This window comes from Strix aluco, chromosome 1 (genome assembly GCF_031877795.1).
Source record: "Strix aluco isolate bStrAlu1 chromosome 1, bStrAlu1.hap1, whole genome shotgun sequence".
NCBI lineage: Eukaryota > Metazoa > Chordata > Aves > Strigiformes > Strigidae > Strix > Strix aluco.
Genome location: NC_133931.1, coordinates 85,750,420 through 85,775,055, shown reverse-complemented (window position 1 = coordinate 85,775,055; position 24,636 = coordinate 85,750,420). Strand labels below are relative to the sequence as shown.

At 37.0% G+C, this 24,636-nt stretch overlaps 1 protein-coding gene across 2 annotated transcripts in view; it reads left to right on the top strand.

The window, feature by feature from the left end:
• Positions 1-1,055: 1,055 nt before the first annotated feature.
• CDH12 (cadherin 12) overlaps positions 1,056-24,636 on the top strand; it is a 319,865-nt gene continuing 296,284 nt past the window's right edge. For both annotated transcript variants that reach the window (XM_074826484.1, XM_074826478.1), the window contains exons 1-2: positions 1,056-1,124; positions 4,757-4,864. The gene's annotated coding sequence lies outside the window, so the exon portion shown is untranslated. The remainder of the gene's footprint in view (positions 1,125-4,756; positions 4,865-24,636) is intronic.

Here is a 24,636-nt window from a genome sequence, read left to right as displayed (position 1 = left end):
CATAAATGGGAACTGTGAAAAGTTGTAACTCTTGTAGGAATAAGTGGAACTTGAGAAATAAGAGCAGCTCAGAAAATGTCTGTCTGCAAAATGTAGCCTATTGGAGGTAGGGTGGGTGATCAGATTGCATTGCAAAAGTCATGCTCATGCTGGATTTATTCAAAAGACTGAAGGAAACTTTTACTGAATCTGGGACTTTGGAGGGGGAAAAAAATCTAAACATTTACAAATTTGATATTAGTTAAAATCATGAAGTCTTTAGTTAGTGGTTTGGAATTTACTCAAAGTTTACTTGGAATTTTTACCAAATGAAAACTAGAGGCAAGAACCTCAACTGATACAAACTGGCATAGCTCCACTGAAGTCAGACATGGTGTTTGAAGGAGCTGAGGAGATGATTGCTGCTTTCAGAGTGGAGGCTGGTCTTTATTCTTACCACTTCTCTTTTTTATTTTTTTTTTTAATTTATTTTTTTAATCACCAAATAATTTCCAAGCATTAAATAAAGTTTTTTCCTGTAGGTATGTTGGTGTCTATTGGTGAGAAGTATGCAGATATATCACCCTGTGTACTGAAACTAGAATGCCTAACTCATTTATTACCTAAAGTATTTTGTGGTCAAAGGGGAGAGAGGGCTGCAATTTTCTGTGCAGATGGCAGAAGTACTGTACAGAGGCATCTGGTATATCTATTAATCTCATCCAGAGAAGCAGACAGTGAAGAGGTTCAATTCTGTGACAGCCTAACCATTAACGGCATCCCAAGCTTGATTTTATTTCTTCACTTTTTTGGGTTGAAAACACCGTGGCTAAGATTTATTATGTCATTGTCGTCTCTGCCTTTCCTCTGTCTCATCTGTATTCTTTACAGAGCCTATAAACATGGGCTGTCAGCAAGCTAAACCTGTCAGATTTCCACTTCCCCCCTCCTCTGTCTGCTACTATGCTGCCCGAGAAACAGCCCTGCACACTGCACCCTCACTATGATTCTCATCATCACATCTCATTCATCACTGTGACTCCAAACTCAGCTCAACACATTAGAAAAAAGGTCAGGGATATGAAAGGAAAAGAGAAATAAACAACTACCCAGCGGAAGCGGTTGAGCTACAGGAGACGTGGGAGGTAAGATCGGAGCCAATTTCTCTGCCAGCAGCTGTACTGGGCATAAAGTACTTGCTATACAAGTTCTAAGTGTTTTAAGCTGGAGGGGTTTCCTGCAGCTCCTGGTTTATTTCCCAGCACAGAAATGTAGTGAAAGGATAGAAAACCGTAGTTAAAGACGGAAAGGTTATAAAACTTTTTATAACTGGAGTAAAGATGACAGATTGGTTGCTGAGTGACTAGAAACCTGATAGCATGCAAGATTTGGACTCTAGAGTTCAATAAACATCCTTATAATGATGAAAGAACAAGTCCTATGTTGACTTTATAAGCCAAACTTTAAGAAGCTTTTGATTGGGGATAGGGGGAATTTTGTGTGGAGGAAAAAGAAATTATTTCATATGAAGCGGTAATATTCCTTTAAGTGGGATCTGCTTCTTCCTATGTGTTACACTGTCAGTGTAGCTAGGTAGAATTTATTTTAAAAAATTTTCTGGCTTAGTGATATCTCTTCTCCATTCTCCTCAGCACTTCTTTGGCCATTTATCACTGAGCAGGTTTGGGTTTTTGATCAGGAATTATGTTCTTTGCCTTTATGCCATTTTTTTTCAAGCTCTTGACACTTTTCATCATGAATAGAAAATAGCTGTTAACTCTTTCCTTATTTGCCTTTTGAAAATCTATATTTAAAATATTGATGCAATATCATGATAGTAATTTCTTTCTCTTGGGAAATAAGAGAAACTGCTCAGCCTAAAATAGATAAATTGAAAAAATCCATTCAAAAGAGTTTGATACAAAGAAATTAGCTTGTGCAACCATAATGTTTTTTCTCATACATGGTAGTCAGCTTGTAAGGATTTTAGTTTACAGTTCTAATTTATGTATACAATAATTGGTTAATATTTGGATATGACATCTGATTATAACATATTGACCAGCAAGCGTGATGACTTTGGCCAAATAGTCAAGAATATAAATATCTTTATCGACTATTAATCTTTAAAAAAGTAATTCTGACTGTGCTTTATGTGAGCACAGATTGTTTATGTTCTAACCCTTTTTAATATGCTTCTGTCCAGCTCATGCTAAAAGTTTGTTTTAATGCTTTATGTGTTATTTAAGCTAAATAGAGAAGATAAGTAAACTGATTTTTTTCTTTAATGAAAAGTATCAAATAAAGCAAAAGGCCCCTAGTGAAATGATCAGTCAAATGATAAAACCAAAAGCATACAGTGATGTAGAAGGGAAAAGGCAATTTAATGGAGAACCTTTCTCATGATGTCCATTAAGTACAATACTTTGGATGCAACCTCCAAATCTGATAATCCTTGTGCCACTGGCAGTTGAAAGGTGAGAAGGAATGCTACCCTACGTTTTCAATCTATTTCTCATTCTGTTTGAAGCATTTTCTGAAGACAAAATACTGGGGTTCTTGGTCCAAAACACTATAGTACATCTTACAGAGTTACCTGTGGGAAGAATCTAGCAGAATTTGGGGAGAAACTTCTTGTAACTCAGAAAAGGAACTTTTGCATGTAAAAATAAGAGGACTGCTATATCACTCTACTTCTGTGCAAGTGTTTGTGTCACTGTTCACAGTGCCATTTTCTCCAAAAAGAGCTTCTCAGGAAGCTCTTTTCTCTATGTTCAACATACCTCATGGAATGCTACTGAAGAATTTCATCACTTTTGAACATACTGAATATCCTAGCTTTAGGAGGAAGGGGAATTTAAGACCCCTGAACCAGGCAACTGCATCAACATATTGTGTGCATAATAACAGCCGAAAAAGACAAAAAAGCTGAGCACATGGAATTAGGATATTCAGACAACAGACAGTTCAAAGCTGAGCTGAGAATAGATAAATTCTAGATTAATGTGAACTGTAGGGACTAATGTAAATTGTGGAGAATAAGAATCAGGAAAGAAAACATATTAGAAAAGAGAAGCACATTTACGTTCCTACAACTTACTCTCTCCTATCAAGTATAAATGCAGCATTGTGATAAAGCAGCAGTACTGACATGACTCATCTGACCCTACTGTGAAATGACTCACTGAAAATAAGGAAACAAATCATACTAGAAATTTCAGACTTGTGAAGAAAGAGGTTTGAAAGACATATCACAGTATACCTGTAAAAGAGTCCATAACTGTAAAACAATTAGGAAATAAATGTGAGTAGCTCTTCATGAACTACATTGAAACTGTAGCAATAGCAAGATCTGTGGCAGTGTGGAAATGATGATCCTACTGCTGAAGAAAAACACAATAAAACGTAAGATCAAAATAATAAATTGTACTAAGAAAATGGGAATATTTTAGAAAATAAAGAGATAAGAAATAGAAATCTTTAAAGAGTTTAACTTGTAAAATAATATAAAAGTGTTGTTATCTATCACATCACTGCAAATATAACATAGATTGGGTGGAGGATGAAAGGAGGAAGAGTCCAGAATCCAGTACTTCCCTCTTTTTTGATATACTAAGAAAAAGCCAACTCCTAGCCAGTTTATCTGCTGGCATCAAATGAGGTTGCTTCAGTTATCTTGATCAATACCAGATGAAAATGAGGTACAAAAGAAAGATTACTTTGCACTGAGATATCACGTATTCTTTTATGTTTCTCTACCAGAGTAAACTAGTATATTGAACTTGGCAGGCTGAATCTGATAAATATTTCAAATTTAAAGTCATGTCTTGGAAAAATAAATGGGTATCTCACTTTTCCCTCTTGAATATATAGTAGAGTTTGCATTATATAATGTACTGCTGTCCACATAGCTACTGGTTGTTTGCTAGTAAATGTTTAGAGGGCTACATTAAGCTATGAAAATTGTCTTTAACTGAAACATGAAAGGCAGCCATTTTAAAGTTACACAGCTGAGGACAGAAAGGCAATTCAGAAGGTGATCTTTTTCAAATAGCTAATTCATCTCACCAAGCAAAAAATTGTGTTAGCATTCATCATCTAATAAATATCATGAATGTTGTATGACAGAACTTGCCTACTCTTAGTTTCTCACAATCACCAAAACTAAACTTTATTTGCCGGGTTGTAAATCAGATTCCTGTAATGCAGATATGTAGGGTTTGTTTTTTTTACTCCTATACTTCTTAAGGTATATTTTAAGGATTATTTTAGGTGCACAGACTTGACCATCCATGCTTTGCAGCTCAGCTGACTGAAATCAATAGTGGGTAGACTAAGATAAATTTGTAATCATTCCTTCATTACAAATCATTGAAATAAAAATCCACTGTTAAGAAAGCCGAATACAGAATTTTATGATACACTCAAAGAGCTCTTGCATTTGTGTAAAGAGAGTCACAATGACTTCATTCCACTGGTAGAGTTCAGGTTTGAATATTGGGTATGACAGTTATAATGCTTGGAGTGCATTCAAGTCAACGTTTGCAACATAAAAGGGTGTACCACTCTAATGACTGACAGGACCATTGACCCCTCTTTATTTTCTGGCAATGTTTACTTCCCATTTGATACAGTCTTAAAAAACATTGCTTACTATATGGAATTAGGAAAAACGTTGAAACACATTCAGATTTCTCTTCAAGATCAGTTAGTACTCTTATTTTTCAGATAGGAACCATTTTCTGGAAGTTCTAACTAATCTGTTCTTCTATTCCAGACTCTGTGGGTTTTATTAACACCCCTTTAAAATGTGAAGAGAAGGGGGTCCAAACATTTTCATGCTTAAGAAGAGTTTAGTCATGATTAATCGTGCATAGCAAATCAAGTAAGGTCTTATTTTTGTCACAATTAATTAATTTGATGCTATCTCTAATGGTATTTATTTAATAGGTATGGTGCTAGTCCAACCACTGAGTATATATGGATATTGAATTTTATTTTTGCTTTCACTTTTCCCTTCAAGATTGCTATGATTGAAAAAGACTTCTGAGATCTCTTGCATGTCTCTGGAATGAAAATCACTGTCTAGTATCATCAGTGTGTATATCCTTTGATTATGCTGCTTCACTTTTTTTTCTTTCCCCCCTCCAGCTGAGGCAAGCCAAACATTCAAACAAGATTAGCCCATTTCAAACTTTTTCCATGAATATGAACAAAGTTATAATTTAGGAAAGAATGAGTTGTTTGTTATATTACTTTGTTTTGTAAATGTCAGTGTTTGAAATGATTTAAATTCATCCATGAGTAACCAGAATACATTATTAAATGTATTTAGTTTCCACTTTCTTTCATATGCTGCCATATGAAGGTGTATAACAGTGCTTGCCATTTTATTTTCTTCAGGTCATAGCCTGCAATATTTTTAAAGAAGCCCAGTGCTAGATGTAGTTAAAGGTTTTAATATCAGTCCCCAAAATACTTTTTTAAAACTATGTAATTATTTCATATAAAACTCAGGAATTAATTAGAATTGCAAAATTATACAGAAAAGAGAGAGAGAATAAGTAAAACAATTTTTTATAAGTACAGTCAGATCATTTTATGGTTAGTCTTACAAGAATTATGCAAACCAGTTGAAATGCAAACTAGTCACTACATTATGCATTATATTCATTATTGGCACTGTAGTTAATATGTTCTTGGCATTCTATTGCCCATTACAATAATGGGATATAATGAGATTTTTTTTTTTTTTTTTAATGCACCAGGTGTACAAAGTGTATTATTCAGGATTTCTCAGGCAACCACTGGAATCTAGTCAACACTGAGATATGTTTGCTAATAACCAGAGATACTTGGCACCCTGGTGTGTCACTGTTGTGGTTTAACCCTAGCTGGCAACTGAGCACCACACAACCGCTCACTCATTCCTCCCCTGGTGGAATGGGGGAGGGAATTGGAGGAGTAAAAGTAAGAAAACTCATGGGCTGAGATAAAGACAGTTTAATAGGTAAAGCAAAAGTCACACATGCAAGCAAAGCAAGACAAGGAATTCATTCACCACTTCCCATCAGCAGGCAGGTGCTCAGCCATCTCCAGGAAAGCAGGGCTACATTGTTTGTAACAGTTATTTGGGAAGACAAATGCCATCACCCTGAATGTCCCCACCTTCCTTCTTCTTCCCCCAACTTTATATGCTGAGCATGACATCATATAGTATAGAATATCCCTTTGGTCAGTTGGGGTCAGCTGTCCCAGGTGTGTACCCTCCCAACTTCTTGTGCACCCCCAGCCTACTCTCTGGTGGGGTGGGGTGAGAAGCAGAAGAGGCCTTGACTCTGTGTAAGCACTGTTCAGCAGTAACTAAAACATCTGTGTGTTATCAACATTGTTTTGGTCACAAATCCAAAATAGAGCCCCATATGGCTACTATGAAGAAAATTAACTCTATCCCAGCCAAAACCAACACAGTAACTTACAACAGTCCTATACCACATGGGAAACCTTCTATCATGTGCAGTGGAGAAGACATACAATTAAGGTAAACTGTTTAGTCCCCCAAGGAGAACAGCCCACCTACTGTATGTCTTGGCTTGAAGTTTTTAGCAGCAAATATCCTTAAGACATCATGGACATGATCTTTGGAGCGAATTAGTGTCCTTCCCTTTCTCTTTGTAAGGTATTTAAATGTACAGATGATGACACCTGTATGGCCAGGAATGGACAAAATATTCTTGTTAACTCTCTCTGTTCAAATATAGCTGAGTGTGAATACTAACTATTCTCCTCCTTCTGCTGTATTTCATAGGCAAGATGAGGAAGAGAGAGTTCTAATTCAATACGTTGTTACACTGCCAGCTGTGATTTGGACAAGATTGTCCATTAATTTAAAAAAAAAAAAAAAAAAAAAAAGTCAGGTCCAAAGTAATACAACTTTTGTTTTAATTGGGAAGAAAAGGAGTCTATTCTTGATGTACCGTGTTGATATGGTACTCGTTAATGTGTCAGATTTCAAGAAATACTACACCAACCTTACCACTACCATCTCCAATGCATGTGTAGTGACAAAACTACTTGACTGCATGTAACGCAGTCTTCATGTACCAACCATTTTCCTGACTAGTAAATTCATTGTCTAGCAGCTTCGTTTAAGACACCTTACTACCTCAAGGTTTAGCAGACATAGTTATTATTTATGACGTAAGAAGTGTAAAATGCAACAATTTCAAAACATCAGCTTACTTAAAATACTTTTTTCAACCTTTCAGTTTAAGAACTCTACCTCTTTCCTAAGCTTTAGTTTAATATTACTAAACAGTACGTTTTTATTTTTCTTTTGTGATACTGTTGCAATGCTAGATTAGCACATAAAACACACAGGGAATACTACTGCTGCTACAACTGCTACTACTACTGCTACAACTACTACTACAGAAGACTCCCTCTTTGAATATTGCTTTTCAGAGACATTCTGAAAGAATATGATAAAAATAAAATCCACCATTGTCCAAAGTCCATTTTTTTCTATGTATCCACAGTATTTCATTAGTGATAATTTGTTTCTGAAATTGCTTTTTACTACCTTTTTGTCTGGTTATCCAAGGCAACTGCAACAAAAAAGAGCTGGACTCAAATATTGTCAAATCAGTAGAAGTATTTTCTGATTTCAGATTTATATTATTTTTACCCAGTTTGTGAATTAGAGGGGGAAATGTCCTACAAAAAATTTCTCCAAATTCACTTTTTTATTTGTCAGCTGAATGGAAATGTTAGTTAATGAAAGGAAAGTCTAAGAAAAGAAACATAAAAATGTGTAATATTTAAAATGTAAGATTCTGTAACATATTAGAACTACCTAAAAGATAGTGATCTGAGAAGCTGAAAGAAAATGAATAAACTTCTCAATGTGGTGCTTTTTAGCTTGTTTTGAAGAAGTTCGAGGCGGGGGGGGGGGGGGAGGGGAGGAAGTAGAAATTGATGCATTCCTTTGAAATATTTAGATAGTATTAAATCCATTTCATTTTTGATGGGGAAAAAAAAAAAAAAAAAAAAGGTGATAGCACTCTTATTTTAAACTGTTTCTCTGGATGGAATAACTGTTAACAGTGGTTTAGGCATCTCTACCTGAGGGACTAACATGACTTGCAGAATCTTTTACTAATGAATACATGACTGGAAGAAAGACAGTTGGATTCCAGAGTTTAGACTAAGCTTCCATATTTGGAAAAATCAGTATTTTGTAATGTGAAAAGACAATAACAGGATGGGTTGTTTATAGTTTCACTTTCAGAGACCTTAACTGTAACAAAAAGTCTAGAAATAAAAATTTTAAAGCATTAAAGCTTTTATTAAAATCCTTTTGAAATAATAAAGAATTATGACCTATTAACATAAAAAATGCCATATTTGTATGTATTTGGATTTTAGAAATGTGCATTCCTATTCACTAGATTGAATGTCATTTTAACTGGCACACAGAATAGTATTAATTTAAGTACTCACTTTTTTCCCCTGTGCTTTTCCAAATCTCTAAGGTTAGAAATATTCAATTCCCTACAACACCATACTAATGAATGTTTCTTCACTGAAGAGCATAATCTTATTTAAGCATTTCCCTTTACTTTTTTGTTTTCTGGTTAACATCCTTTAATACCCTTTACACTTGGACTATGTATTTTCCACTCTTTAGACCAAGACAAATCCAAATGAAAGCATTTGCTATAGCCGTTTTTACTCCCTATCAATGTCCAAATTCAAATTCTGACTGTGAGGCTCAGTCATGGTCTTGTTTCTTATTCCTTCTCCCAGACAGATGAATTTTTGGTTTATCTTTGTTTATTTATTTTTATTTCTTCTTTTGTCCCTTGCCATTCTATACCAAACTTATACCAATTAACCCCAGCACAAATATCAAGGTATACCTGTTTGCTTATCATTTACATTGCAAAATCAGAAGCCTGGTTTTTGTTTTAGATTTTTTGCAGCAAATTGTCCTACATGATATGTGTTCAAAAAAATGTTGTTGGGTTACTCTGGTAGGTTGAGATGAAAGCACCTATCCATTGTTCAGCTATTTTAATAATTACTTAACTGGAGACAAGACCTAGTCTGAGATTAAAAATATATGGGTTCAACTCTCCAATCTGCCAGAAACACTTAGTTATGCTATATCCTAGATGTGAAAGAAGAATTTTATTTCTTGCCTCACAAAGATACTGAGAGCATTAATTCCCTTCAGATTATAAGACATGTAAATGCTGAGAGAAGGAGGAATGGACAGATAAATATCTATTGATAAAACTAGATAATGTGCCTCTCATATGATTCTCAAAAGCACCAAGACTGTGAAATACCCTATGCTCACTGGAGGTCAAGCAAAAGCATACATGGTTTTATTCAAGAAGGATATCTTGAACTTTGGTCTCATGCTCTTTATTAATATAATTGAGAAATAATACAATTGTCCTAGTTTAAAAACAATGGAACATGTGAAATGCCATAAATTGTTGATGTGAAGAGGGGCACACTGAGAAGGCATTGTGCAAGGAGACAGACATGTATCTGCCAGACAGCTCTCTCATGTTTCTACTGTCCTTCTGCACTTAAGCCACACGTATACCAATTTAAGGATCTGCATAACTAAGATAATGCAGACTCTGAAAATCAGTGGTTGGCTTATTTCTACCCCTAGCTGCAATACCAGAAAATAATTTTCTCCTGCAGACTTCAGTGCCTTTATATAAATGAGCATATGGGACTTGCACCTTTATGTCATAGACTTGAAGGCCCCGGGGTCGTCGACTGCTGCTACAACCCACAGTTTTCTAATTATGTAACAAAGAATGTGAAACGATTATGGATGAGCAACAGAGTAGTTGCTAAGAGACATACTGTGCAAGGAGCTAGGTAGGAACTGCTAAGTAAAACCGTTCAATAGGCATCTTTCAAGTCTTCACAGGACTGAGAAGCAGAATTCTGGGTTAAGGAGTTGTTGATGTAAATAATTTTGAATGGAGAATATATTTTATTTCTTTCTCTCAGTGAGCTCAAAACAATAAACAAACAGGAAAAAAGGCTTAGGACTTTGGTCTTCACAGCCTCTTCAGTTTATGAGCAGTATGTTAGATTAATAAGTTTATGAACATAGTTTGTAAAATACTTGAGTTTGTTAATGCTAATCAAAATTCTTCAAGTTTTACATTGTCAAAAAGGCAGAGTTTAAATTAAGTTAGGTGTTAATGTTTAATATCACTGGTTCTTCTACCAGAAGCAGAATGTAATGAATGGCATCTTACAGAAGTGTTTTCTATTTAGGAATCTTGTTGATGAAGAAGTGCTTGATCTAACAGTATAGCCTAATGCTTCCTGATAAAGTTGAACATATTTATCTATCAGAAATTATATGGACAAGATGCTGTAAACTTTGACTGATTCAATAAGTCACTTTGACAAGTAGCTAACTCTTCAGCTTGTCTCCAAATTTACTAAGTTTACTTAATCAAAAATACCATACACTGTTTATAAATGACTAACTCCTAAAGCAGTATTGGCAGAAAAGTATTTCTTCTCTGTAGTATGGATAATCTGTTCATAAATGCTACGATAGCATCTGAAATTTAACAGTATAACCATACCAAATGAGGAATCTATAAATATATCAGCCTAATGTATTGTTATTGTCAACTTTATAATTACAAAGGAAATTATTCATAATTCAAAATCACCCCACTTTTGTACTTTTAACTCTGTGGAAAGAATCCTAATGACCTCAATGGTGCTTTCAGTCAGTCCCATTCTGACCTAATAGATACAGACGGTATTATAAAATGTTTATCTTTTTCTCTAAATGTCTCTGTCTTTCATGCTATTTTTGCCTTGCCTTTCTCCTTGATGATCATGCACAGTTTGCTAGAATAAAGACCCATTTAAAATTTGAGATCTCTGTAATTTCAAAATTTAACGCTTCTCCATATATTTGTAGTTTTCTAGTGTAGTACACATATCATTAATGTAATAAATCATTATGCCATTGCCAATCCATTCTAAATGCTCTCTGCATTGCCGCAAACATTGTCTACTGCACAGAACTGATGAGTGATACTGCCTGACAAGTTGTGCGACAACTTCTGGAGACACTGGAGTAGCAAATATATAATGTGGGTTGTGCTAATGTTCTTGAAATGATTGATAAGTTTTTAATTATAAATCAAATTTTAATTTAGTTACTCTGTTCACCCAAGTATATCTTATGAAATTTAATTTATGAAATATTAATACATGATATAATTGAGTTTGCAGTGCTGGTAGATTTGGTTGCTTGAGAACACAGAGTAAATCCTTTCATAATGACTAGTTTTGTAATCAGGAACTTAGTCCCATAAAAAGGTATGCAGGAAACTTCCCCTCTTAATGCTATTGTACTGGAATGGTGACATGAAGAAAAGTTGCTGTGTTTGAGTTCTTGCTGCACAGAATCTTTCCATCTGTGCCCTAGCCTTGATAGCACTGAAATACAGCATTTATTTATCAGCATTGTGATTCTGTTTCTCCTCTTAGGTACTGTGAATCATAAGTAAATAGATGGAAGGGTAGGAGCAAATGCAGTTAATATCAGCTGGTCTAGACAACCTCCAAGTTATTTAATTTTCCTAACTTGATATAGATAGTAGATCATGTTTTCCCTGATACACCTTTGACGCCCAATTTGCACAACACTTTGTCAGCATTCAGTTTGATTACTGTGGTCAGTCCTCACTGGGTTTAAGAACATGCATGTGTTTGCATGGTTGATATATGGCTTTATAGCCATTTAATGACATCTATTCCTGACTTTCTCTGGAAGAATGGAAAATAGCAAGCCTCTGTCATATATCGTTGCTAATGTTTAACTTTCTTCTCTTTTCTAAAATTTCTCTAGTATTTAGCTTCATAAATCCCCAGAAAGCTTATAAGTCATCTGGGTCTTCATGTCTTTGGTAGTTTAGCCTACGGTATAAATACATTTTTAATTGAGTATGTACCCTGTCGGCCAGAGTAACTGTAGGCAAGTCATTTTACTAAATATAATATGTTGAATCATATATGCTTCATAAAAAATGAACAGTTTTCTTGGAACGATTCCTACATGTCACAAAATATTGCAAAATGTACATGATTTTCAAAAGCTGAATATGCTGTCTGGAGGTTCCAATGCTTAAATAGACACTATGATTAAAGAAGAGTGAGTATTGGCTGGGATAGAATAATGTTGATCACATACTCATTTTTTAGTTGTTGCTGAGCAGTGCTTACACTAAGTCAAGGACTTTTCAGATTCTCATGCTGCCCTGCCAGTGAGGAAGCTGTGGGTGCACAAGAAGCTAGGAGGGGACACAGCCAGGACAGCTGACCCAAACTGGCCAAAGGGATATTCCATACCATATGATGTCATGACGAATAATAAAACTGGGGGGAGTGGGCCAGTGGGTCACGGCCTACTACTCAGGGACTGGATGGGCATTGGTCAGTGGGTGGTGAGCAATTACATTGTGCATCACTTGTATATTCTATTATCATTATTCTTATTTTCCCTTCCTTTTCTGTCCTGTTAAACTGCTTTTATCCCAACCCATGAGTTTTACCTTTATTTCTGATTCTCTTCCCCCATCCCACTGCAGGGTAGTGAGCAAATGGCTGTGTAGTGTTTAGCTGCCTGCCAGGTTAAACCACAATACTATACAGATAGCACTCTGCCTTTTCTTTCTGTTTTTATTTCACAATGAATTAATGATCTCATTTTACAAATCACTTCTCATACTACACTTGGAAAATTTAGTTGTTGACCATAAGTAAATATCCAATATTACATACTTTACTACAAGCGATAAATTCACCATTCAAGAGAGAATAACAGTTTATAATCCAGGTAATTAAATGGTGTTAGCTTTGTAGTAGAACAGTAACTGAAAAGAAATCAGAGAATAACAGCATCATCTAGGTTGGAAAGGACCTTGAAGATCATCTAGTCCAACCGTTAACCTAGCACTGACAGATCCCAACTACACCATATCTCCAAGCGTCATGTCAACCCGACTCTTAAACACCTCCAGGGATGGGGACTCCACCACTGCCCTGGGCAGCCCATTCCAATGCCTAACAACCTGTTCTGTAAACAAATACTTCCTAATATCTAGTCTAAACCTTCCCTGGCTCAACTCGAGGCCATTACCTCTTGTCCTATCGCTTGTTACTTGGTTAAAGAGACTCATCCCCAGCTCTCTGCAACCTCCTTTCAGGTAGTTGTAGAGGGCGATGAGGTCTCCCCTCAGCCTCCTCTTCTCCAGACTCAACAACCCCAGTTCCCTCAGCCGCTCCTCGTACGACATGTGCTCCAGACCCTTCACCAGCTTCATTGCCCTTCTCTGGACACGCTCGAGTAATTCCATGTCCCTTTTGTAGTGAGGGGCCCAAAACTGAACACAGTAATCGAGGTGCGGCCTCACCAGTGCCGAGTACAGGGGTAAGATCACTTCCCTGTCCCTGCTGGCCACGCTATTTCTGATACAAGCCAGGATGCCATTGGCCTTCTTGGCCACATGGGCACACTGCTGGCTCATGTTCAGCCAGCTGTCAATCAACACCCCCAGGTCCCTCTCTGACTGGCAGCTCTCCAGCCACTCCTCCCCAAGCCTGTAGCACTGCTGGGGGTTGTTGTGGCCCAAGTGCAGCACCCGGCATTTGGCCTTATTGAAACTCATACAGTTGGCCTTAGCCCATCGCTCCAGCCTGTCCAGGTCTCTCTGCAGAGCCTCCCTACCCTCGAGCAGATCAACACTCCCACCCAACTTGGTGTCATCTGCAAACTTACTGAGGGTGCACTCGATCCCCTCGTCTAGATCATCAATAAAGATGTTAAACAGGAGTGGCCCCAAAACCGAGCCCTGGGGGACACCACTTGTGACCGGCCACCTACTGGATTTAACTCCATTCACCACAACTCTTTGGGCCCGGCCATCCAGCCAGTTTTTTACCCAGCAAAGCGTGTGCCCATCCAAGCGACAAGCAGCCAGTTTTGCCAGGAGAATGCTGTGGGAAACGGTGTCAAAGGCCTTGCTAAAGTCAAGGTAAACTACATCCACAGCCTTTCCCTCATCCAATAAGCAGGTCACCCTGTCGTCGAAGGAGATCAGGTTTGTCAAGCAGGACCTGCCTTTCATAAACCCATGCTGACTGGGCCTGATCATCTGGTTGTCCCGCATGTGTTGTGTGATGGTACTCAGGATGAGCTGCTCCATCAGCTTCCCGGGCACCAAAGTCAAGCTGACAGGCCTGTAATTTCCTGGATCATCCTTCTGACCCTTCTGATAGATTGGTGTCACATTGGCCAGTTTCCAATCTGTCGGGACCTCCCCGGTCAGCCAGAACTGCTGGTAAATGATGGAAAGTGGCTTGGCGAGCACCCCAGCCAGCTGCTTCAGCACCCTCAGGTGTATCCCGTCTGGTCCCGTAGACTTGTGTGTGTCTATGTGATACAGTAGGTCACTGACTATCTCCTCCTGGAATGCGGGGGGGGGCGTTTTCCCAGTCTCTGTCTTCTGGCTGAGGAGGCTGGATTCCCTCAATACAACTAGTCTTGCTATTAAAGACTGAGGAAAAGAAGGCATTAAGGACCTCAGCCTTCTCCTCATCACTTGTTACCATGTTTCCTCCTGCATCTAGCAGGGGATGGATACTCTCCCTGGTCTTTCTTTTGCTACTGACATACTTATAGAAACATTTCTTGTTATCCTTGATTACTGAAGCCAGAGTAATTTCCAGCTGGGCTTTAGACCTCCTGATTTCTGCCCTGCATAGCCTCACAGCATCTTTGTAATCACTGTGAGTGGCTAGCCCCTTTTTCCAAAGACTGTAAACTCTTCTTTTCTCCCTGAGTTTCAGCCAAAGCTCCCTGTTCAGCCAGGGTGGTCTTCTCTGTTGCTGGATCCTCTTACAGCACCTGGGGACTGCCTGCTCCTGAGCCATTAACACTTCCTTCTTAAAGAGTGCCCAGCCTTCCTGGGCCCCTATACCCTTCAGGATTGTCTCCCAAGGGATCCTTTCAAGCAGGTGCCTAAACAAGACAAAGTCAGCCCTTTTGAAATCCAGGATGTCAGTTCTGCTGCCCTCTCTCCTGGCCTCTCTAAGAATAGAGAACTCTATTATTTCGTGATTGCTGTGCCCTAGTTGGCCTCCAACTGCCACATCTTTCACTAGTCCTTCTCTGTTCACAAAGAGGAGATTCAGCAGGGCACCTTCTCTTGTCGGTTCTCTCACCAGCTGTGTCAGGAAGTTGTCTCCCACACATTCCAGGAATCTCTGGGACTGGTCCCTCTTCGGTGTGTTGTATTTCCAGCAGATATCTGGGAACTGGCAAATGTGTTTCTTCACATCAGTTTTTGAATAGTGAGGGAACTCAGCAGAATATGATATGTTGAACTGGGAGGGGTTGATTTAGTTTGGCTAAAAATTTACTTCTGCTCTTCTATCTGTTAGAGATAGTTTATTCTTTTCTTGCAGATTTTTCTTATTGCAGCTCAATAGTATAAGGATGCCAATGCAGATTTAATATTTGGATTTTTAAAGAGACTAATTCAATGTGTGTTTTTCCTCATTATTTTAAGTAACTTTGTGAATGATTACTTGGGTTCTGTATACCTGGGACTTTTTTTATAATTTATGCATTTTAGATGAATATTAATGAATATCTCTTCATCATTGATGAACTTGTACTTAGTTCTTGTTTGGGAACTAAAGATGTGATAACTCTCCTTGGGTTTTCTACTTGCATTTGTTTACAATCATTCAGGGTAATGAATACAGAGTCAACCTCTCAGTCACCAGTTCCAGTAATATTAGAAAAATTCCACATACACATTTTTCAAAGGAAACTATAGTCAAACATGACATATACATGTTTTTGGGCTGCGTGAAAATTATGGTTCTCAATGTTGCTTATAGGAATGCAGGTTCTCCATGGACAGGAGGTTAGTAGTATGTCTTCCAACATTCACAATAAATTAATTTTATATCAAATTAGATTAGCACCATAAAATCCTAATAATCTTAAATACTTCTTTTGATACTTATTGGACAAAATATACAACTTATAATGGTTAATGTATCAGTGATGATAAAAATGTAGCAGTGGGTGTAATTGGAAAAATCATTCAACTATCTTTCCTCATACTATCTTCTACCCTTTTATTTCCTTATCTTACAAAGACACTGGTTGTAAAAATAAATGATGTTATCACAATGACTCTGTAAAGTTCCTAAAAATCCTAATGTTTCAGTAAATGTTCAGAGAGTCAAATCTCAGATTTTGAAAAGGTTAAATACTTTTAGTTCTCTCATTTTGGGAGTCCTAGCAGACGTAAATTTATGGGGGAAATTTTAGAAAATAAAAATCCTTATCCTAATTATTTTACAACAGAACTTTTAAGGGGAAAATATACACCTCTGATTTTTAAGGAAAACATACATACAAACCCATTCCCTGTTCTCAACTGTTCCTATTTCTACTCATTTTTTAGATCCAGTTTCTACTTACTTTATCAGTCATGCTCAATGCTGAACTCTGACAGGCATGTTGGGAAAGTGTACCACAGAAAACATGTAGCATGAGATATTGCGACAAAATAAGTTTTTTAAAGCTGCTTCCAGGAAGGGAAGAATCTCTCTTCTTCCCAGAGGATTCCTCTTGGTTCACATTTTCATTATCCTTTTATGTCTTCTATGCTGTAAACTGGTAAAATATACAGAGAGACAGAAAAAATGCTTTCTAGCGGGTGTGAAATAATCACCTGGTAGCCAGCTGGTGGGAGGAGGCTTGTGTGTGCATGCATTTGTGTGTGTGCATACATGCATGTGTTTAATGGGTTGTTCCTCCTTTAAAAAAAAAAAAAACACTTTTAAAAATTTTTATTCACTATTACCTATAGATTTCAAAAGAAAAAAAAAAAGCAACTCAAACTACTCATCACTCTTTCTTTCAACAAAGCAACTCCATCAGTGTCTCAGGAATATCTTTTGCAGAATCTTCCCCTTTATGAGGTGCCTCTTTCAGCCCTAACTGAGTCTCCCAGGGGTAGCACTGTTCACAGGATTTCTAGACTTCCATTTTTAGTGCTATTTTGAAAGCAGGAGACTCTGGGCTGTATTTTGAAATATCCTTTATGTCTGTTTGATGAGATGGGAGTCAGTCTTGAATTTATCATCCCCTGAACACTGAATAAATTTTGAATCTCTAATGCTGGTTTTATTAGAGACTAGAAGCATGAACTTTTTAAAGTTGAGAGCTCAGAACATGACAGAAAGCTAAGAGGGTTTGCAAACAGAAATTTCTCTTGCTTACTTTGTCTTTGTGGAGTGCTGTTGTTCTCCAAGCTTGCTCTTAGTCCAAGTTCTGAGTTACTGCAAGTGAATCTTGTTGATCCCTCAAAAGAGACTAACTCACATTCTGGAGGCCTGGATGTTGGAAAATCCCCTTTTTTTCCCCACTATGTGCTATCCCAAGACAGCATTTTTACTGTCCCATGAGCCTCTCACTCGCCCGCACACCAGACAACCTCTCTGGCACCTGGGCACCCTTGCTGCTTGCAGGAAGGAGTAGTCTCCCCTTCTGCCCAAGGCTCTTCCTGATCCAAGACACAATGCAACACCCATCCTCCTCCTGCCCAGACCTGGGGTTTTAAAGGAATGGAGGACTGTAGTTCACCATGACTAAATTAAGCAGATTCCATGCTCCGCACCTTCTGAGATCAAAGGCCAGAGGTGTTCAGAAATAGGTTTAGAAGAAACAGGTTTGCTCAGAAACAGGTTTGTATTGTAACATAAATGGATAGGGAGAGGGAGGTAAGCTAAATGTTTTTTAATTACAGACTAGTTCTTTTGTGAAGTGACATAATTTATGTTGCTACCTATGTCTTCAGGATAGGAAAAATTGTCTGCCTTTGTGATTTCTAAATGGTGTTTGATGATGTTTGGCCAGTAAATGATGTTTGGCTGATGTTGCTCCTGCTGTGAATGTACACAGTGCCTACATGAATGTCTTACGTAGCGATCAATACCCTTGAAAAGAGGGCTAGCAGCAGGTAACTACCCTTTGTGCTGCCATTTGAGGCATATTCACTGGTCTCTGGGAGGCAAGACTGAACAAAGTTTTCTAGGGACGTCTTCATAGTCTAGCCAATTGCATGGATAGAAAGCAGCATTCACATAACCTGTGCTTTTTCACCCTTCAGACTCCTTGTTTTGTTCTTCTGGACTCCTGCCATGATGTAGCCTTGGGTATTAATTCCAAATGCAAAGTGCTTGGTCAGACTTTCTTAGCATTTTCCAGAACAACTGCTAATTACATTGGAGGTAGGCTGCTATTGCTGTGCTGCTGCTATGTTGCAGTTTCTGTCTCTTGTGCTCTCATTTGCTCCCCTTCTCATTTGCCTGAAATTAAAGGACTCACTTAGTGGAATGTATTTACCTGAAGAATTATGGTTTGGTCCCTTGGCCGTAAGGCTGGTTGGAGGCATTTGGCACCAAATCAGTTTCAGTGAATTGCGGCTGCCTGTTCTTGTTATATAAGGTTGCCAGTTGTAGTTTATAGTCTGTGTGGAGCAACTAATCTCCCTCTAGTGTAAAGGACAGAACTGGGTTGCTGTATACTATACATTACATCTCATGCCAGCTGAAAAGGTTGTAGGCACTCTGGAATCTTTTTTTCCCAAAGTAAGGACTTTTACTTAGTTTCTATATGTAGTTTTTTCTTCTCTTGATATCTCTTAGAAACAGGTTTGAAAAGTGTTAAGAAGATTAAATGAATAAATGAAAAAGGAGACCAGTGGGATTTATTTTAGTTCACTCCAGAATAGTACAGAACAAATGGAAAGAGATGAGATGCAGCATTGATTTGCATCTGAGCATCACTCCATCCCACAATTAACCCATAAAGGTTGGAACAATTGCAGATGTATATTGTTGACATTTATCACAACTGTGTGGCTGTAGAGTTGTTTAGAAAGACATGGCGGGGAAGAAATGCCTCTCTGGGTCTTTTTCTTAGACAATTATTTATTAATCCAAAAGGAAAATCAGAGCTGTATTTAATAAGACTTTTAAGAGGAGCAAGCGCACTGTAGATTTAATCTATTTGTTCTATTCGAAGTTGAACAAGCAAATGAGGCAGTTAGTGCAATGCTTTTTTGGAAGTTTGAAATTGCCTCATAACAAAAACATAAGAACAATTAATGAAATACAGTGAAAGTTAGCCCTTTTTCATGTTTCTTCTTCCCATGTTCCCTATTTGCAATAGATGAAAAGTAGTGAATTGCTGGTTTATGTTCTTGCGCTCTTGCAGTAAAATATAAGGATGTCTATATTGAGTCAGAGCTCACATCCATGTAACCTAATATTCTGTCTCAGACAGTGATCAGATATGAAGGCCTAGAAAAGAGTATAGGAAGTGATAGTCCCCCTGTACTCAGTGCTGGTGAGGTTGTACTTGAATACTGTGTTTAGTTTTGGTGGGTGTTGGTCCTTTTTCCAAGTAACAAGTAGGATGAGAGGAAGCAGCCTCAAGTTGCGCCAGGGAAGGTTTAAGCTGGATATTAGGAAAAATTTCTCACCAAAAGGGTTATTAAGCACTGGACCAGGCTGCCCAGGGAAGTGGTTGAGTCATCATCCCTGGGAGGTATTTAAAAGATGTGGTGCTTAGAGACATGGTTTAGTGGTGGACTTGGCAATGTTAGGTTTATGATTGGACTTGATGATCTTAAAGGTCTTTTCCAACCTGAATGATTCTCTGATTTTGTGGTATTCTTATATTATGCTTTACCAGCCTTCAAATATTTTCAGGTCAGGAACTCTTGATATGAACATTTTATCTAGGTATTTAGCAACCATCTGTGGATTCATCTTCCATGAACTTTTCAAGTCTTCCTGGACCCCCTGTGACACACAGGCAATTAAATATGCTTTGGCAGGAAGTTCGACAGTTCAACCATCTGTTCTGAGCCTGACTCCTCCTAGCCTAGTTTATTATTCCTAATTCTTGTTTAGAAAGATGGTGCTTAATTGAACCCTCTTCACCTCTTCTTCCTTGTTACTTAATTTTATAACATTTTACCACAACTCTGTCTTTTCTTTTCTAGGCTGCAGAGATCAAACTCACTCAGGCATTCCCTGTAGGGAAGACACTCCATCTCTTTGCTTATCTTCAGGTCCTTGAGATGTAGAAGGAGGGTGGGGCCAACTGCATATAGCATTGAAGATGCAGATGGACCACAGATTTATACAGTGACACGGTGAAATCAAAGCAGAGTGTGTTTTCTGAACTACCTATATATTTCAGAGAACTCCCAGTAGGTTTGTGAGTTGATGCAGGCACAATTTCTCCTCTAGAGATAGATTCAGAGCAGGATTGTCTTCACACATCTGAACTGCCAACTAGGAGATTCTGCTACATGCCCTGTATTGTGGGATGGTCCAAAGAAACTAGTCTTGGTGTAACAAAGATGAGCCCAAAATCAAACAAGTGATTTTGCATGTGTGTGTGTTTGTGTCTTCATTAAACTTAAACCAGGTCTATATACAAATGAAATAATATTAAGTCAGTTATGCATTACTCATCTGAGCTTAATTATTGTTCTCTGATTTTGAAGACCTCATTTTCATGAGGTGAAGAGAAAACAAAAAAAAAAAAAAAAAAGGCAGTCTGGCCTCATAACAGAGAAGTGATTTGATAACAGAAATATTATAGGTAAAATACCAAACAGGTTTTTAATTGTGTTTGGAGATTGCCATAACTTGATTAATTTCACTGGGGTTTAAGATCTTTTACATTTGGTTGAAGACTTAGGTCAATAAAGTCAAGTTAAGTTGAATTTGTAGCAGTAAAATTACTATTAAATTAGTAGTTGTTAATGGTTCTGCAAGTACTTTTGCTGACTGCATAGAACAGGAAGAGTTTGAGCCTAGAATGTATTTGGTGATTGTATGTGTAAATTCAACCAAGATTAGAGCAATTTAAAATTGTTGAAACAAATTCGATGAGTTATGCATTCTTTTGTCAGAATGTGAGCTAATTGCACAGTTGAAAATATTATGGCAAAAGAAGATAACAAATTCTTCTTTTTAAGGAAACCTTTCCAATGGAGGCAGTAAAGGACTCATTTTTTTTAACACAGTAGAAGACAATCTTGCTCCTAATTTGACAGATAGGTAAAGCAAAAGCTGAACAAAGCCCTCTTGTTTCAGAAGCAACTGGAAAGGGTCAGAGTAGAAAGCATTCTCCAAGATTTTGAACAGCCTTTGTCCATTCCTCCCGTGTACATTCAGTGTATTCAGTGCTAACCTTGTTTTTGCATTTTCTTTACTTTTTTTTTTTTTTTTTCAGCCCTAGAAAAAAACACTGCCTTAAAGCAGGTAGCAGGTATTTAGTACTTTTAAGCGACATTCTTTATGGCTATTTATTGCCATTGATCTTAACTGACAACATGTGCATGAGCATCCTTAATATAGGAAGCAGTTCACAAGTTCACTGTGCTAATGTTCCTGTCCTTTCTGACATCGTATATTGTTTTAGTTTTTAAATGATCCCGTACTTTGGATGAATGTTGTTTAGTGAATATCTCATAGACAAAGACCAAACTCAGGTCAACAACTAACCTTTCAAATAATTTCTAAATGAGGGGAAATCAAAAGAACAGTTGATCAGAAGAAGACAAAGTGATATCCATTAATTTATTTTTAACCTGACTTTCATGACTGTAATTTTTTTAAAAACCAAAGTCCATAATTGAGAAGTATAATGAAGTTTATGGAAATCTTCTCTCTCCTTATTAACAATGAAACACTTGCTTGCCTTTAGGTATGGATATAAGATACTTCTAAATCCAGTGGTGTATTTTGAGCTGATCTCAAGGACTCAGCACAGGCTTAAATGTTTTTCTTAGTTGCTTGGAACAAGAGAACAATAAAAGAAAAAAAGAGTAGAGAAAGAATTATTGTGATGATAATTAATGAAAGGACATGTCTTTACAGAGGCTAAATGTTATGCTTATGGAGAGATAACTTAGCAGCAGACATTACTAAAACAGTACATTCAGCAGATAAATATGCTTCAAGTACATTTTTAAAAAATATAGTCTGTTGAAATCCTTAAAATCCTTAAAACAATTTACTTCCTAGCCAGAGATTAATGAAACCATAATGTTATTTGTATTGTTACATTTCTTAACTTAAGCAGCACACAATGAGTTTACACAGGGACTAAACAATCTCTTCTAAAAAGGTTTTATGAAACCATTTGTAAACAGCCACAGCAAAGTAAAGTTCGGTGGATCCACCACCACAGTATTAGCTCTGTTTGCATGTCATAAAAATACAAGTAGTCATTTAGTGGAACCTGATAACTTCTGTAAAAAAGATAGCAGGGTTGGTATAATTAGAAAAGAAAGGACAACCAGACCGTTGAGGATTTATAAGCAGTGTAAAGTTAGTATGACTGGTTGCTATAAGAAGCTTTAATTAAGCATTGATCACACTGAAACTTTTAATGATCATATACACATTGTGATGTACAACATGCAGAACTGTTAAAAACATACAGAAATCAGAGTGTCAGATGTCCCATTAGTAATAAGAACTGCTTTTCATCTACATTTATTGTTTAATGTATGGATATGGAATTTATGAAACCATCTGAGATTAAAATGTGAAGTACTCTGCAGATTATGAAAATGCTGCAATGACTTTAAACCTTCAGTCTAAAATGATAACTTTTAGTACTGGAAATCACATGAGAAAAAAAACCTGGGAAATAAACCAGTAATACTCTTTTTAAATTTGAAATAATCTTCCTATTACTTCTTCTCATTGCCTAATAGAAGGTGACATATTTGCAAAAGAGACTAGCTAGGAAGGTACGTTTCTGAAAGAAGGCATTGACCTGTTCACCGTTAATATAAGAGTTAGCTCATTGTCCTGGAGTGTCTTGTCTTGAAATGAAAGTAATTATGTTTCTCTGTTAGCTTAACATTCCAGATTATCTATGATTATAAATAATTTCCACCCCTAATTCAATATTTTAGCTGTAGGAGGAGTTGATATCCTAATAAAGATCAAGGGTATAATGTGTATGTATAGTGCCTAGATTTAAAAATCTGTTTTAAGAAGCCAGTTCGGTCTAGCTTAGTAGATTCCTAAAACTGATGGATAGAGAAAGGGAGGTATTCCAAGTTACTCTCTCCAATAAATACTGAAGGCTTTTACACCTCTCTAACTTCACCAGGATATTAGCTGGTTAATTTAGACAGCTAATTCAGATGTCTGAAATGCAGTGAAATGAATAGTCCCTTATGTAGCCTCCTATTTGTGCTGCTGTGATGCAGTGTGGCCATAACAAAATTGGTTCTTCATACTTTCAGTTTTCTTAGAGTGTTTCAAACCTTTACCTAAGGGATAGTAGTGAGTATAAGTACTCTGGTAATTTTGTACTCTTATGCACAGAGGAGTAAATGAGACCAAGTTCTTAATTACTGTAGTTTGAAAGAGCCCATAAAATACCTAAAATGTTTATAGTACATCAGATGTCCTATAGCTCATTCTTGGTGTTTCAGTAGTAATTCTAGTAATGTATTGTATTATTCTGTATGTTCTTCATTCTTACAAATTTAATCTAAGACAGTAGAATCCTACACAATTCAGTCACCTTCTGCTATGATAGTATTTTGACAACAGAAGGTTAGGTTGCTACTGATCTGCCAACAACCATACTTTTAGATAATCTGATGTTATCTGTATTGTGAGATGGCAATCCTAGATAAAATACTACCGCTTAGTGACCTGTCTATAAAATAAGATGATTGAAATATGTTATACTATGATACACTATTTTTGTTATTGTTATATGTAAAATAAACCTATATTTAGGCCTTCTAAATTCTTATGTCTATCTGTTAAAACAACTATGCACAAGAAAGCTCTGAAATTTTCATGCCATCCAGAATAAAAAATCCCGCAGAGATAAACTTTTTCTTGAGTGATATTTACCCTGTCTGTAACTTGAAGTTATTTTCCAGATCTGTGTGTTTTACCTTAATTTAGAAAAACGGTTGACAGTGTACAAAACTGCATTAATTTCAGATGTTGCTGAAGGTGAAGAATGACAAAATACAAGCTTCAACTCTATGCTCCAAAGGACTTGGCATGGCCATCCTTAAATTGTAACTTAGAACTTATGAATCCCCCCTAAATCACGATTAACATAATAAAATTTAAGTTGAAATGCTACAGGATTTTGCAGACTATATCTAAGAGCCTTGCTTATTTTGACACTTACCCATCGTTGCTGGGAGTCTCACTGTACTTTTACTTTTTCCTCTTTTAATCTCTTTAAATGTCCTTTGTCTTGTCTTGACACCAAACTAGGTGGATGGTCTGCCTAGGAAAATACTTGTGTACTTCTGCTCCATTGAATGTCTGATTTATTGGATATAGGGAAAATGATAAAAAAAAAATCGCATGTTTATTAAGTGTAATTTGCATGCCAGTACACTGTGAATTTGATATTCAGTAATAAAAGATTATAATATTTACAGATATGACATCATATATTTTCTAAATTTAAGAAGATTGGAGCATTGA